The 14,170-nt window shown below is 41.9% G+C and overlaps 1 protein-coding gene across 5 annotated transcripts in view; it reads right to left on the bottom strand.

The window, feature by feature from the left end:
- fbxw7 (F-box and WD repeat domain containing 7) overlaps positions 1 to 14,170 on the bottom strand; it is a 316,690-nt gene that overhangs the window by 126,338 nt on the left and 176,182 nt on the right. The gene's annotated exons all lie outside the window — the stretch shown is intronic.

Raw genomic sequence — 14,170 nt, forward strand, 5'->3', positions numbered from 1 at the left:
GTAATACCAGATCAAAACTGAGTCCCAGACCAGCCATCAGTTGTAGCAGAGCTTATATGCTATACCAAATTACAAGATGAAGTTGGGCAGCATTGCCAACAACAGCACGTCCCTTCCTGATAAGCTTAACACATTCTATGCATGCTTTAAACAGAAAAGCTCACTGGAATGTAGAAGATTGAGGGGGGATCTTATTGAAACGTATAAAATTCTAAAGGGATTGGTCAGGCTAGATGCAGGAAGATTGTTTCCGATGTTGGGGAAGTCCAGAACAAGGGGTCACAGTTTAAGGATTAAAGGGAAAGCCTTTTAGGACCGAGATGAGGAAAAACTTCTTCACACAGAGAGTGGTGAATCTGTGGAATTCTCTGCCACAGGAAACAGTTGAGGCCAGTTCATTGGTTATATTTAAGAGGAAGTTAGATATGACCCTTGTGGCTAAAGGGATCAGGGAGTATGGAGAGAAAGCAGGTACAGGGTTCTGAGTTGGATGATCAGCCATGATCATACTGAATGGCAGCACAGGCTCAAAGGGCTGAATGGCCTACTCCTGCACCTATTTTCTATGTTTCTAAAAGGATTGGAAATGTCACCAACTGCCCCAACAGCCTCCAGTGCATCTGTACCCACAGTCACCACTGCAGACATCAGATCAGTCTTCTGGAGAATGAACCTGCAGAAAGCACCTAGCCCAGATGGAGTCCCAGGCTGAGTCCACAGATCCCACACAGGTCAGCTGATGGGGTTATTTGCCAATTTTAACATTCCCCTTCTTCAATCAGGGGTCCCACCTACTTTATCATCCCAGTACCTTGAAGTCCCCACCTACTTTAAGACCATTACCTTATTTTTATTGGTTACAGGGATTAATGATTAACACCCTGTGGCTCTGACATTCACCATCATGAAGTACTTAGAGAAGCTGTTCATGACAGGCATCAAACTCCAGCCTCCCAGACAACCTCAGCCCACTGCAGCAGACACCATCTCCTTGGCCCTACTCTCAGCTGTGCAATATCTAGATGGTAAAGACACCTACATTAGACTATTGTTTATTGACTGCAGCCCTCAATATTATAATTCCAAGAAAACACATTTCTAAACTCGTAAATCTGTGATTCAACACCTCCCCTTGCAACCAATCCTTGACTTTCTGACAGACTAAAATCAATAACACCACAATTATCCATAGCACTGGTAGCCCAAAATTCTGCATCCTCAGCCCCCTACTTTTCTAAACACACATGACTGCACAGCTAGTTTTTGCTCTAACTCAATCTACACATTCTACACATTTCTAGATGACATCATCTTATTGGGTTGTATATGACATTACAATGAGTCAGAACATAGGAAGAAGGAGAGCTCAAATACATGGTGCCAGGCAACCTTTTTCTCGATGTCAGCAAAACTAAAGGGCTGATCATTGACTTCAGGAAGGATGGAGGGTGGTGCAGGCTGTACATACTTCTGTTTATATCAATGATGCTGTTGTGGATAGTTGAGAGCTTCTGGTTCCTCGGAATGAACATCACCTGTAGCTTGCCCTGGACCAACTATGCAGATATTATGGACAAGAAAGCGCATCAAAGTCTGTATTTCCTCAGGAGGCTAAAGAAATTTAGCATGTCCCCTTTGACCCTCAGTATTTTTTTCATAGATACAGCATCCAAAGCATCCTATCCAAATGCACAGGACTTGGTATGCAGCTGCTTTGCCCAAGTGCTATAGTAGGGATAGTCCGGGTAATTATAGACCAGTGAGCCTTACGTCTGTGGTGAGAAAGCTGTTGGAAAAGATTCTTAGGATCTATAGACATTTAGATAATCATGGTCTGATCAGGGACAGTCAGCATGGCTTTGTGAAGGGCAGATCATGCCTAACAAGCCTGATAGAGTTCTTTGAGGAGGTGACCAGGCATATAGATGAGGGTAGTGCAGTGGATGTGATCTACATGGATTTTAGTAAGGCATTTGACAAGGTTCCACACAGTAGGGTTATTCAGAAAGTCAGAAGGCATGGGATCCAGGGAAGTTTGGCCATGTGGATTCAGAATTGGCTTTCCTGCAGAAGGCAGAGGGTTGTGGTGGAGGAAGTACATTCAGATTGGAGGGATGTGACTAGTGGTGTCCCACAAGGATCTGTTCTGGGACCTCTACTTTTTGTGATTTTTATTAACAACCTGGATGTGGGGGTAGAAGGGTGGGTTGGCAAATTTGCAGACGACACAAAGATTGGTGGTGTTGTAGATAGTGTAGAGGATTGTTGAAGATTGCAGAGAGACATTGATAGGATGCAGAACTGGGCTGAGAAGTGGCAGATGGAGTTCAACCTGGAGAAGTGTGAGGTGGTACACTTTGGAAGGACAAACTCCAAGGCAGAGTACAAAGTAAATGGCAGGATACTTGGTAGTGTGGAGGAACAGAGGGATCTGGGGGTACATGTCCACAGATCCCTGACAGTTGCGTCACAGGTAGATAGGGTAGTTAAGAAAGCTTATGGGGTGTTAGCTTTCATAAGTAGAGGGATAGAGTTTAAGAGACGCGATGTAATGATGCAGCTCTATAAAACTCTAGTTAGGCCACAATTGGAATACTGTGTCCAGTTCTGGTTGCCTCACTATAGGAAGGATGTGGAAAGATGTGGAAGCATTGGAAAGGGTACAGAGGAGATTTACCAGGATGCTACCTGGTTTAGAGAGCATGGATTATGATCAGAGATTAAGGGAGCTAGGGCTTTACTCTTTGGAGAGGAGGAGGATGAGAGGAGACATGATAAGAGGTATACAAAATATTAAGAGGAATTGACAGAGTGGACAGCCAGCACCTCTTCCCCAGGGCACCATTGCTCAGTACACGAGGACATGGGTTTAAGGTAAGGGGAGGGAAGTTCAAGGGGGATATTAGAGGAAGGTTTTTCACTCAGAGAGTGGTTGGTGCGTGGAATGCACTGCCTGAGTCAGTGGTGGAAGCAGATACACTAGTGAAGTCTGAGAGACTACTAGACAGGTATATGGAGGAATTTAAGGTGGGGGGTTATATGGGAGACAGGGTTTGAGGGTCAGCACAACATTGTGGGCCGAAGGGCCTGTAAAGTGCTGAACTATTCTGTGTTCTATGTTATCCTGCAACACTTCATTCTGGATTTTATTCTTTCCCCTTGTATTGCATCAATGTACTGAAGCAACAAAATGATCTCTATGGATGGCGTGGAAAACAAAGTCTTTCACTGTACCTCGTACATGTGACAATAATAAATCAATTTCAAAGTACATTTATCATTAAACTATGTATCCAAACTTAAGATTCATCTTCTTGCAGGCAGCCACAAAACAAAGAAACACAATAGAACCCATTAAAAAACCCATACAACAAAAACTGTCAAATACCCGATGTGTGAAAAAAACAAATCATGCAAAAAATAAAAGGTAAACAAATTACACACAGAACATTAATCGCAGAGTCTGCAAAAGTGAGTCCATAGCCAAGAAGCTAGTTCAGCTCTGAGATGAGTACCAATGGTTGCAGGCCACAACTGCAGAGTCAGTTCAACACTGAAGCGAATAAACCTCATGGAGTAGTGAGCTGAACACTGGTTCAATTTACCAATGTATTAACATTAATTGTCTGCTACAAGCAATTTATAGTTAAATGAAAGCATAGATTTTGTATGAAAAGATTTATTTTTAAAAGCAAATATCTGTACAATGGATGTAAAGTGATATGTGGACAAACATATATGGTGCCGGTTAAAATTTCCCAACAGAGGAAGGAATATTTTTGTGTTGTTGAATCTTTTCTTGCTTCTGTGCTGTTCCTGTGTTGTGGAATCTTTGCTAAAGTCTAGAGAAACTAATTTCCATGTTTCTAAACAAGAATGTTCATTGATAGGAAAATTAATTGAAGTAAAGTCTGAGGAATAATCTTTTAGAACATGACAACCTCTTTCTTCCAGTAACATCATCAGATTCCACTCAGATATGAATGTAGTTTCGCTTCCAGAAAATCCAGCAACGTTAGTGATAACCATCATTGTACTTTCTCACATGAGGATGTAAAATTGAACATATTTAACCATGCTTTCCTTACAGAGTAATTCTTTTGAACTAACAGTTCAAGATTCCTTGGAGTAAAATGAACTTTAAAATGTCTCCAGAAAGGTTGATTCCTGGCTATGTACAGTGGCCCTCCTTATCCGCGAGGGATTGGTTCCGGGACCCCTCGTGGATACCAAAAAACGCGGATGCTCAAGTCCCTTATTCAACCTGTCTCAGTGTGGTGGACATTAGGACCCGGCGGTGGATCTCTGAATCCACAGTGTTTCTGTTCACGAAAGTAATCACGATTGAAAATAAAGTGGAAATAATAAAGCGACCAAAAAGAGGTGAAACACCATCAGTCACTGGAAAAGTGTTAGGCTACAATTGGTCAACGATTGGAACAATTTTAAAGGATAAAGTGAAAAAGGCCCTGCTCCGATGAAAGCTACAATTATTACTGAGCAATGCAGTGGTTTAATTATTGGGTTTTGGGTTTTTGATCCTACCAGTGCTGAAACATACATTCTTAAGTGTTTTATATGCATAGAAAGGTAAAATATATACTATGTACTAAGACAAACGTTTGACTAACTGACACTAATACAAGTGTCCCCTGCTTTTCGAACATTCGCTTTATGACAACTCGCTGTTACGAAAGACCTACATTAGTTACCCGTTTTCACTAACAGAAGGTATTTTCACTGTTACGAGAAAAGGCAGCATGCGATAAAGGCAGTGTGTGCGCCGAGCAGCCAAGCTCCTCCCCCGGACCTGCATTCTAGCTGGCATTGCTTCAACACGTGCCTGTGAGCATCTGTGCTTTATGTCGACTTACTTTGTGCATCCGTTAGCAAGATGAGATCTAAGATATCGGAAAAGCTTAAAAGAGCTCGTAAGGGTGTTACACTTAGTGTGAAAAAAGACATAAAGCGTTTTGATCATGGTGAATGAAGTAAGGACATAGTGAGTTTGGCTAAGGGTTTGTGGAAGTTGACGAAGATGATGTTGAAGAGGTTTTGGCATCCCATGACCAAGAACTGACAGATGAAGAGCTGATGAAGGGGGAAGGATAACAATTCAAGCTGAGCGCAGTAGTGAACAGCCTGAAAGTTGTCCAGGAAATGAACAGGAAGCAATTGCGTGAGATTTTCGCTGTGATTGACAACGCTGCAATGATTGCAGAAAAGAATGACTTTAATTTTGAAAGGGTACATAGGTTTAGGGCATGTTCACAGGATGGTTTGAGTGCTTATAAAGAACTATGATAGAAAAATGCGCGAGGCTAAGCAGTCAAGCATACTGTTGTTTTTCAAGCCTTCCACATCAACCACAGCAGACGACGAACCTCGACCTTCGACATCAGAGCAGGCAGACATAGAAGAAGGTGACCTGCCTGCCCTGATGGAAACAGACGACAATGAGTTGACACCCTAGTCTCCTCTACCTCCCACCACCCCAACCTCCGACGACTCAGCCTAACACACCATCATCAGTGTGCTCACTGTCTTCCCGATTCCGGCAAGTGAAACTATACTGTACTTACATTATTTCTACTTTATATAGGCTGTGCATTTTTATGTGTTATTTGGTAGCTTCATAGCTTAAAGGTTACTGGAAAGAGTGCTTCTGCTGAGAGCACTTGTGCTGTGTGTTTCTGCCGGGAGAGCTTGCGCCGTGTGCTTTTGCCATGAGTGCTGCTGAGAGCCCTTGCGTGAGATTTTCGCTGCGGTGGACAGTGCTGCAATAATTGCAGAAAAGTATTCCTACATTATATAGGCTGTGTATTTATCAGATCATTCCTGCTTTTACTATATGTTACTGTTATTTTAGGTTTATGTGTTATTTGGCATGATTTGGTAAGTTATTTTTTGGGTCTGCGAACGCTCACAAATTTTTCCCTATATAAATAAATGGTAATTGCTTCTTCACTTTACAACATTCCGGCTTAAGAACCATTTCTTAGAAATGCTCTACCTTTGAATAGTGGGAGGAACTTGTACCAAATGTACCTGCTCCGACTTAATTATTAAGAGAACTTCTGATTTTTAAAATCCCGATCCATGATAACCCACGCACATCCTCCCGTATACTTTAAATCATCTCTAGATTACTTATAATACCTAATATAATGTAAATGCTATGTAAAATAGTTGTCACACTGCATTGTTTAGGGAATAATGACAAGAAAAAAAAATCTGTACATGCTCGAACAACAAGTGCTGGAAGAGCACTTCTAGGTTTTCTCAATTCGTGGTTGGTTGAATTTGCACATGCAGAACTCGCAGATAAGGAGGGCTGACTGTAAAAACGAGCTGCAGATTTTCAGTCGACATCAGCATAAGGAATACAATAAAGATTCTTATTAATGGAATGATACCAGATTAGATGGAACAATCCATCCATTTGGATTCAGGTTACTGTGGTCAAAAATCTTTATTTTTTTTGAGAAGCCAAATGGTGAACAAAGACACAATGAGTGAAGCTACAGTGATTGAAGCTGAGAGCTCAGGAGAGTGAGAAGTGCAGTTATGAAAAATGATTTTAACACCTCATTTTAACTGCTACATTGAATGATGTGCTATTTACTGAGGGATTTTGGAAGTCCAGGACAAAAAGAGATTTTTAACCCAGTGCCAGCTGGCTTAGAACTTTTAGGACAGGAGATGAAGAGGAATTGATATTGGATTATTTGAATGAACTAACTCAAGTTATTGCATCTTTCAGTTTGAAATGGCTATAATCTACCATAAATAGGATAGGAGCAGACAGTATAGGAAAGTAATTGGGGAAGGGTTAAATGTGATGGTATTAGACAGCAACTTGAGAATGTAAATTGGGAACAGATATTCTCAGGGCAATGTACAGCAGGTATCAAATGGCTGTTTAGGGCGCACGCATAGTTTGCTAGGTAGATTTGCTCCACTAAGACAGGGAAAGGATGGTGAATGAGCCATGATTGACAAGAGAAGTAGAAAATTTGGTTGAGGAAAAACAAGACATACTTAAACTTAAGGAAACAAAAGTCAAGACAGATCTTAAGATTTGCATGGTAGCCAGGAAGAAGCTTAATGGGGACTTAGGAGAGCTAAAAGGGGACATGAGAAGGGTTTGGAGAGTAAGATAAGGAAACACCAAAGTGTGCTACACATACATGAACAGGAGGATGACTAAACTGAGTGTAGGGCTGCTCAGAGGTCAGGGGGAAGGTAGAGGAGGTCCTTAATGAGTACTTTACTTCAGTGTTCACTAATGAGATGGACTTATTTTGAGGTCAGTGTAGAACAGGCTAATGTGCTGGAGTATGCCAAGATGAATAAAAAGGCAATGTTGGTGCATTTGAAAAACGTTAGGATAGGTAAGTCCCCAGGGCGAGACAAGATATAACACAGGTTACCACAGGAAATGAGGCAACAGACTGCAGGGACATTGACATGAATAATACCTGAGGATTGGCAGATGGCAAATGTTGCTCTATTGTTCAAGAAATGTCATGGGTATAATCCTGGGAATTATACACCAGTGGGTCTTACATCCACGGTGGGCAAACTAATAGTGAGGAGTCTTTGGGATGAGATTTAGGAGCACTTGGAAAAGTTCAGTCTGATTAGGGATAGTCAACATGTCTTTGTGAAGAGCAAGTCTTTCCTCTCAAGCCTGAAAATTTGCTTTCTGAGAAAGTGACAAAGCAAATTTATGAAGGTAGAGCAGTGGATGTGTTGTAGATGGACTTCAGTAAGACGTTTGACAAGATTCCCCACGGCTGGTTCATTCAGAAAATCAGAAGAAAAAGAAATAGGAACCATGTAAACTTGGTGGTGTGGATTCACATTTGGCTTATCAACAGAAGGAAGAAGATAATAACAGATGGAACGTATTCTGTTGGAGGTTGGTGACTAGTAGTGTTTTGCAGCTTTGTGATTTATCAAGTTTGCAGCTGGTACGAAGATTGGTGGAGGGGCAGGTAGTGTTGAGAAAACAGTAAAGCTGCAGAAGGACTTAGACAGATTAGGAAAATAGCAAGGAAGTGGCAAATGAAATTCGATGTTGGAAAATGCATGGTCATGCACCTCGGTAATAGAAATAAATGTACAGACCATTTTCTAAACGGGGAGAAAATCCATAAATCTGAGATGCAAAGGGACTTGGGACTTTGCAGAACACCCTAAAGCTTAACTAAGACCATAAGACATAGGAGCAGAATTAGGCCATTCAGTCCATTGAGTCTGCTCAGCCATTCCATCATGGCTGATGCCAGATCCCACTCAACCCCAGACACCTGTCCTTTCACATCCTTTGATGCCCTGACTGATCTGGAAATGATCAATTTATGCTTAAATATACCCATAGACATGGCTTCCATCATAGTCTGTGGCAGAGCATTCCACAAATTCACTACTCTTCTGGCTACAAAGAATTCCTCCTTACTTCTATTCTAAAAGGTCACCTCTCAATTTTAAGGCTGTGCCCTCTAATTCAGGATACCCCCACCATAGGAAACATCTTTTCCACATCTACCCTATCTTGTCCTTTCAACATTCAATTCATCTCATTCAATGAGATCCCCATGCATTCTTCTAACTTCCAATGAGTACAGGTCCAAAGCTGCCAAGCGCTCCTCATATGTTAACCCCTTCATTCCCGAATCATTCTCATGAACCTCAAGACTCTCTCCAATGACAACACATCCTTTCTGAGATTATGGGATTCAAGACTGTTGACCATACTCCAAGAGAGACGTGACTAGTGCTTCATAAAGGCTCAGCATTCTCTCATTGCTTTTATATTCTATTCCGCTTAAAATAAATGCCAACATTGCATTTGCCTTCTTTACTCCAGAATCAACCTGTAAATTAATCTTCTGGAGTCATGCAGGAGGATTCCTAAGTCCCGCTGCGCCTCTGATGTTTGAACCTTCTCCCCATTTAGATAATAGTTCACTCTATAGTTCCTGTTACCAAAATACATTATCGTGCATTTCCCAAAACTATATTCCATCTGCCACTTTTTTTGCCTATTCTTCCAATTTGTCCAAATTCTGCTACAATCGCATTGCTTCCTCAGCACTATCCCTCCACCTATCTTTGTAAGATCCACAAACTTTGCCATAAAGCCATCCATAATTCCATTATCCAAATCATTGACAAACACTATGAAAAGTAGCTGTCCCCATAATGACCCCTGAGGAACACCACTAGTCACTGGCAACCAAGCAGAAAAAGCCCCTCTTATTCCTCCTCGCTGCCTCTTGACTGTCAGCCATTCCTCTATCCATACCAGTACCTTTTCTGTAATGTCATTAGGTTTTATCTTGTTAAGCAGCCTCATGTGTGGCACTTTATCAAATGTCTTTTGAAAATTCAAATAAATGACATTCACTGCCTCTCCTCTGCCTACACTGCTTGTTATTTCCTCAAAGAACTCTAACAGATTTGTCAGGATTTCCCTCCACAGAAACCATGCTGTTTTTGACTATTTTGTCATCAGTCTCCAAGTACCTTGAAACCTTATCCTTAATAATAGGCTCCAACACTTTTGTAAACACTGTTAGGCTAATTGGCCTATAATTTCCTTTCTTTTGCCTTCCTCCCTTCTTAAAGAGTGGAGTGACATTTGTAATCTTCCGGTCCTCTGTGACCATGCCAGAATCAAGTGGTTCTTGAAAGATCATGACCAATGCATGTGTTACCTCTTCAGCAACTTCTCTCAAGACTCTGGGATGTAGTCCATCTGGTCCAGGTGACTTATCCGCCTTAAGACCTTTGAGTTTTCCTGTCACTTTTTCCTTTGTAATGGCAATGGCACTCACTCCTGCTCCCTGACACTCACAGACCTCTGGCACACTGCTACTGTCTTCCACAGTGAAGGGAGATGCAAAGTACCCATTAAGGTCATCTGTCATTTCTTTGTCTCCCATTACTAACTTGCCAGCATCATTTTCCAGTGGTCTAAAATTAATTCTCACCTCCCTTTTACTCTTTATATAATTGAAAAACCTTTTGGTATCCTGCTTTATATTATTTTCCCTTCTTATAGCTTTGTTTATATTTGCCTTTTGTTGGATTTTAAAGGCTTCACAAGCATCCAGCTTCACACTCATTTTTGCTCCCTTAAATGCCCTTTCCTTTGCTTTTATGTCGTCTTTAATTTCCCTTGTCAGCCACGGTTACCTACCCTTGTCATTTGAGAATAACTTCTTCTGTGGGACATATCTACCCTGCATTTTGTGAACTATTCCCAGAAACTTCAACCATTTTTGCTCTGCTGTCATCCCTGCTAGTATCCTCAACCAATCCACCTGGGTAAGCTCCTCTCTCATCTCTGTAATTTTTTTTATTCCATTGCAATACCAATACATATGACTTATGCTTCTCCCTCTCAAATTGCAGTATGAATTCAATCATATTATGATCACTGCCTCCTAAGGGTTCCTTTACATAAAGCTCCTCAATAAGGTCTTGGTTATTACACACCCAAGGTGGAGTCGGTGGTGAGGAAAGCAAATGCAATGTTAGCATTCATTTCAAGAGGTCTAGAATATAAGAGCAGGGATGTGATGCTGAGGTTTTATAAGGCATTGGTGAGACCTCACCTTGAGAACTGTGAACAGTTTTGGGCTCCTCATCTAAGAAAAGATGTGCTGACATTAGAGAGAGTTCAAGGAAGTTCACAAGGATGATTCTGGGGATGAAAGGATTATCATACAAGGAACATTTGATGGCTCTGGGTCTGTACTCACTGGAATTTATTAGGAAGGGGGGGGGGGTTCATCTTATTTATAAGGTTTCATCTCATTGAAACCTTTCAAATGATAAAAGGTCTGGACAGAGTAGAAGTGGAAAGAATGCTTTCCATGGCGGGGGAGTCTAGGACTAGAGGGGTGTCCATTTAAAACAGTGATGTGGAGAAATTTCTTTAGCCAGAGGATAGTGAATTTGTGGAATTTGTTACCACAGGCAGCTGTGGAGGTCAGGTCATTGGGTTATTCATAGGTTCTTAATTGGACATAGCTTCAAAGGATATGGGGACAAGGCTGTGAAGTGGGGCACAGGAGCGGAAAAAAGGGCCAACCATGACTGAATGGCAGAGATTACTTGATGAGCCAATCACCTAATTCTGCTCCGATGTCTTCTGGTCTTATAAATGACTTGGATGAGGAAGTGGAAGGATGGGTTAGCAAGCTTGCAGATGACATGAAAGTTGGTGGTGTTGTGGATAACGGAGAAGGTTGACATAGGTTACAATGGAATATAGGCAATTCAAAGTAATTTTTTAAAATCAAAGTACATACTGTACATGTCAGCATATACTACCCTGGGATTTATTGTTCTTGCAGGCATTCATGGTGAATACAAAGAAACATAACGGAGTCAATGAAAAACAGCACACGAGATGGACCAATAAGTAATGTGCAAAAGACAACAAACTGGGCAAATACAAGAAGGAAAAAAACAAACAAAATATAATAATAAATACATAAACAATATTGAGAACGAGATGACGAGTCCTTGAAAGACAGTCCATAGGATGTGGGAACAATTCAGTTTTAGAATGAGTGAAGTTGAGTGATGTTATCCCCTCTGGTTCACAAGCCTGATGGATGAGGGGCAATAACTCGTAAACAAATGTTTTGAGAGGCTGGTCAAGGACTACATCTGCAGCGTGCTACCACCCATACTGGAACCGACACAATCGACTGAATGATGAAATAATAGCCACTGCTCTACACACCATCCTTACACATCTGGAGAACAAGGATGCTTATGTGAGAATGCTGTTCTTGGATGACAGTTCAGCATTCAACACCATAATACTCTCCAGGCTAGACAAGAAGCTCAGAGACCTCAGCCTTCACCCCGCCTCGTGCAGCTGATCCTGGACTTCCTGTCAGATCGCTGGCAGGTGGTAAGAGTGGGCTTCCTCACCTCTGCCTCTCTGACCCTCCACACAGGTGCCCCTCAGGGTCCTAAGCCATCTCCTTTACTTCCTGTGTACTCATGACTGTGTCGCCACCCACAGCTCCAATCTGCTCATTTAATTTGCCGATGATACTACATTGATTGGCCTAATCTCAAATAATGACAAGGCAGCCTACAGAGAAGTCATCACCCTGACACAATGGTGCCAAGAAAATAAACTCTCCCTCAATTTCACAAAAACAAAGGAGGTGGTTGTGGACTACAGGAGGAATGGAGACAGGCTAACCCCCATTGACATCAATGGATCTGGGTTGAGAGGCTGAACAGCTTTAAGCTCCTTGACATACACATCACCAAGGATCTCAAATGATCTATACATACCAGTTGCACGGTGAAAAAAGCACAACAGTGCCTCTTTCATCTCAGACACTTGAAGAAGTTTGGTATGGTACCCTAAATCTTAAGGACTTTCTACATGTGCACAATTGAGAGTATCCTGATTGGCTGCATCACTACCTGGTATGGGAACTGTACTTCCCTTAATCGCAGGACTCTGCAGAGAGTGGTGTGGACAGCCCAGCACATCTGTAAATGTGAACTTCCTACTATTCAGGACATTTACAAAGACAGGTGTGTAAAAAGGGCCCGAAGGATCATTGGGGACCTGAGTCACCCCAACCACAAATTGTTCCAGCTGCTACTATCTGGGAAGCAATACTGGAGCACAAAAGCCAGGACCAACAGGCTCCAGGACAGCTTCTTCCACCAGGCTATCAGACTGATAAATACACGCTGACACAATTATATTTCTAAGCTATATTGATTGTTCTGTTGTACATACCATTTATTACAAATTACTATAAATTGCACATTTAGACAGATGTAACGTAAAGATTTTCACTCCTCATGTACGTGAAGGATGTAAGCAACAACTTCAATTCAATTCAACTGTTCCTGAATCTGGTCGTGTGGGACTTGAGGCTACTGTACTTCCTTTCTGATGGCAGCAGAAAGAAGAGATCGTGGCCTGGATGGTGGGGGTCCTTGATATGATGGATGCTGCTTTCCTGTGACAGCACTCCTTGTAGATGTGCTCAGCAGTGGAGAGTTTTACTTATGATGGACTGGGCTGTAGCCACAATTTTTTGTAGGCTTTTCTGTTCAAGGGCTTCGGTGTTTCCATACCAGGCCATGATGCACCAGTCAGCATACTCTGCACTGTACCATCTACTGAAGTTTGTCAAAGTTTTAAATGACATGCAAACTTCTAACAAAGTAGACACATTGCCATACCTTCTTTGCCATGACAATTGCATGATGGACCCAGGACAGATACTCTGAAATTATAACACTGAGGGATTTAAAGCTGCTGACCTTTTCACACCTCTGATCCCCTTATGGGGGCTGGCACATGCACCTCTGGCTTCCTCTTCCTGTAGCCAATAATCAACTGCTTACATTGAGTGAGCGGTTATGTTCTAACATCATTCAGCCAGATTTTCAATCTCCCTCCTATATGCTGATTCCTCACCACTTTTGATTTGGCCTATGACAATCAGCAAACTTAGAGATAGCACTGGAGCTGTGTTTTACCTCACGGTCACAAGTGTAAAGCGGGTAGTGCAGAGGGCTAAGCACACAGCTTTGTGGTGTACCTGTGCTGATGGTGATTGTGGAGGAGATGTTGCCATTTCAAACTGATGGGTCTGCAACTTGGGAAGTCGAGAATCTAATTGCACAAGGAGGCATTGAGGCCTAGGCTCTGGAGCTTATTGATTAGTTTTGGGATAGTATTGAATGCAGATCTGTAGTCAATGAAGAGCATCCTGATACATGCAACGCACTGTTCTGATGTTCCAAGGTTGAGTGAAGAGCCAATGAAATGGCATCTGCTTTTGACCTGTTGTAATGGTAGGCAAACAGAAGTAGAACAAGTCATTCCTCAGGTAGGAGTTCATATGTTTCATAACCAACCTCTCAAAACACTTCATCATTGTGGATGTAAGTGCTACTGGACAACAGTCATTGATGCAGGTTACTACTTTCTTCTTGGGCACTGGTATAATTGAAGGTTAAAAATATCACTGAACACTCCAGACAGTGGATAAGCACAGATTACCCTCCAGAATGATTCTCTCATGTCAGCCTCAGAGACTGAAATCACAGGCTCCTCTGGGTCTGTAGAAGATCATGAAGATACCTCCATGTTTTGTTG

Source organism: Hypanus sabinus, chromosome 3 (assembly GCF_030144855.1).
Source record: "Hypanus sabinus isolate sHypSab1 chromosome 3, sHypSab1.hap1, whole genome shotgun sequence".
Taxonomy (NCBI): Eukaryota; Metazoa; Chordata; class Chondrichthyes; order Myliobatiformes; family Dasyatidae; genus Hypanus; species Hypanus sabinus.